Below are 3,751 nucleotides of genomic sequence, written 5' to 3'. Positions count from 1 at the left end.
CAAGACACTTCTTGCATGAAGTGAGAGTGGCCAAGGGAATTGGTCCCATCATGAGCCAAATTTTTTGTATTCACCCATTTTAGAATTAAGGCTAATTTTGCCTGGCTTGTTCTTGGTCACGGGTGCTGCATCTTGGGGATTTAAACAAAAAATCACGATTTAAAACTTTAGGTTAGGGACATGGGCGACCGGCCTTGCACAAGTGCACATTGAAAACCAAATTAAGTACTATACTAGGACTTAGGTACTTATATTAATCATACAACCTTAGCTCCTAAACTAGTTGACTAAATTCGATCACTTATGCTAATTGGTTCGTCACGACTAATTAATTAGCTGGACGAATTCGGGGTGTCACAGCCGGCCATAGGTGCTAATGCTGGGCTGTTTTGGATACTAAAGATCTACAAGTTCAAGCGAATGAGAAGTTTCGATGTAGGCCACGGTTTATATAGAGGACAAGGTAGAAGAAGATGAAAGGTCGTATCTTTTGATAAACTGGCACGATACGAGATAGGATGAACGTGTTATAACATATATTTTTGTTAGATTTTTCTGCATTAATATAGTTAGCACGAGTATATTTTTGTTTGTAGTGCTTTTCTGCTGGAGTGTGAAAATAAAGAACCTGAGCGTGTTATTAATTTTTTTTTTTTTTTAAATTTGGAGCTGAATCGGCTCATACCTTCTGTAAAGTTTCAGTAGACATTTGTACGTACAACATATAAAAATTTAAGTATTTTAATAAGTTTAGACGGTCGACATGTATTTCCTTTTGTGATTGTGGGTTCTGGTCGATGGAAGAAATCTGGGCTGATTTGTGTGATTTATTGCTCTCTGTACAGGACTAATTAGGCTTCGTGTTCTTCATGAAAAACGTTTTTTTAGGTCTTATTTATGACTTACTAAAAATTTAGAATTTTTCAAGTCCATTTATTCGGTTTTTCAAAAAAATTATTCCTAAAACTGGGCATTCTGGTTTAGGTTGGCTTTATTCCGAATTTGCTTAATTTTGTGTCGAAGGTGAAGGAATCTTAGTTTATGATTTCTAGCGATGGTTTTGGCATTCGATAAATGATGCAATGATGTGCTTGTGATTCTAAAGTGATATTGTTGAGTATTTAACGTGATACTTGTGATGGTCTATGTGTTGTCGTGTGCCCATCTCATTGTTGTGCATGCAAAGTATGTTACGAATTATGACGTGCGAACGTTGTGGCATTGCATGAGTGTAAAATATATTTATGATGCATGAGATGATTTGTGATGCCCAAGGCATGCAGTCCTTGGATGTTCGATGATGGCCCCAAGTGGATGTTACAGGAAAATGCATTGGTTAGTGAATGTATGCCAGGAGTCTGACACGGAACTGGTTGTGCAAACCTTGCTCGCAACAACAGCAGTCACAAAGTATGGAGCCGAATCTAACATTTGATTAAGATGAATATTCGGTAAGGCCCTATTATGTTCCCACAATGGATACATCCAACTTAATTCGAAAATAGTCTAGAGTCCCGCTACCCGCTGTCGCTCTCTTCTCTCGGAAGAGCTGTTTCCTCTCCACTTGGGTAGAGCAAATCCCTATCCATCAAATCTCAACCCCCCCCGGGAAATTTTCTCCAGTTACAATCTATATGGAGGATAGTATCATCCTCACCTAAAAAGGAAACCATTTTCTTTCCCAACCACCCGTAGCCTTTCAAAATCTCAAACCCTAAACCCTTTGTCTCTTCCCTTGAACCGCAACAAGAACGCTGCTCCTACGGCTGGGAAAGGAAGTCTTCAAGATCCAGCCAAGCAACTCATCCCTAGTGATTCGTCACACCACAACCTAGGTTTGGACGCCTCACCCTTTTAGCTTGGGTCGGTGGTACTGTTCCATTAGGTGGGGCTATGCAAATCCAAACTTTCCGAAAGACCCTACCTTTTGGGTTTTTGGCTGTAGCACTTCGATGACAACCTTCCCCAAAGCTCCCTTCAAAGCAAGATGTAAACCAGACCTTCACCAATAAGTTCTCTATTTTTCTCACCCGCAAGATAGGAGAATGGAGAGAGAAAATGAAACTGAAATACGTCTTGTAGCTCTATGTAGAAGGTTGGGCCATTTGTGGTCGGAGGATGATGTTGTGAATAGGGGTGAGCATGGTCTGAATTGGGCCGATCCACCCCTAACCCTAGGACTAACCCGCACAGTGCCAGTCCTCAATTTTTGGGACCGAGAACCAACCCTATTGAGCTTGGGACTAAAGACCGAACCGACCCAATGGATTTGGTCCGGTTCCAGGGTCAACTCGGGACCAACCGATAATTTTTTATTTCATTTTTTGTACTCATTAAAAAAGCAATTGAGAACCGAATTGAACTAATGGGTTCGGTCCGGTTTCAAGGTCAACCCAGAACCAACAAATAATTTTTTATTTCATTTTTTGTACTCCTTGAAATGGCAACCAGGGATTGTACCGACCTAATGGGTTCGATAATGAGCGAGGTCAGCTAAGAAAGGCAAGCGATGAGGGTCAAGTAGGGTAAGCGTCAAACAAAATGAGCATCAAATGTCGAGTGGGGAGCAACAAGCCAAGCAAGCATCAAGCGGCGAGCGACACGAGTGACCCAAAGCAAGTGAGGCGAGTGTTGAGTGGTGAGCGGAGAAATTGTTTCTTTTGATTTTGGAAAATTGAAGACTAAAAGGATAAATAAGACAAAAGAAAACGAATACTAGAGGAGGATGCCATAATGTGCCTTTTTGGACGCCGTAGAACTCCTCACAAAACATTTTCCTCATTCGTAAATTATGACTATTGACGCCATAAAAAAATTAAAACCTAAGTTGTTAAAGAACAATGTAAAATTACTTGAACTCCTTACTAAAGAGCTGTTTAATGTTGTTGACGCCATTTATTTTAAAGTTTTCTCTATATAAAAAATTATATATATATAGTCAGGGTTGGTCCAAGTTGGACCGACCCAAAATTCTCAGGACCGAGGACGGACCTGCATAGTGATGGTCCAGGAATTCCAGGACCAAGGACCGACCCAGTCTCCCTGGGAACTAAACTAGGACCAACAGGGTTGGGCCTGTCTAGGGTTGGTCTAGGGTCGACCTTGGACTGATGCTCACCCTTAGTTGTGAATATGAGACGTGAAATTCCAATTGAAAAAAGGATTGAATGTAAACTGACCTTGTATGGCAAACTTTTTTCAAAGCCAAACGTGAACTTTCAGGCTTTCCAAAACACTATGAAGAAGGCTGGAAGATAGATACAGTGACTTGTAAACAGAAAGAACTGGGGTTTTACTCATTTTTGTTCGAATCAAAGGCTGAAAAAGAAAAAAGTCCTAAATCAAGGACTGTGGTCCTTTGCAAGCAACTTATTAGTGTTGAAACAGTGTGTTGTTGATATACCTGTTATGATTTCACAAAGTGTGCTTTCTGGGTTCAACTAGTAGGGATACCCCCAGGATGGATTTTGGAAGATGTTTATTCTGATTTAGCCGTAAAAATTGGAAAAGTTCTGGAAATTCAATTACAAACTAAGGGAGGCCCCTATAATATAGGAAGAGTGAAGGTTGAAGTAGACCTAACGGCCCCCTTGAGATCTGAAACTATCATTAAATTAGAAGAAAAAATATTATGGGTGGAATTTAAATATGAATGATTACCCCACTATTGTTACTCATGTGGAAGAATCGGCTATTATGCATCATATTGTGAAGAAATTCCATATGAGCAAACAAAATGGGCTTAGAACAA

Source organism: Eucalyptus grandis, chromosome 3 (assembly GCF_016545825.1).
Source record: "Eucalyptus grandis isolate ANBG69807.140 chromosome 3, ASM1654582v1, whole genome shotgun sequence".
Lineage (NCBI taxonomy): Eukaryota > Viridiplantae > Streptophyta > Magnoliopsida > Myrtales > Myrtaceae > Eucalyptus > Eucalyptus grandis.
This window is presented reverse-complemented; position numbering follows the sequence as displayed.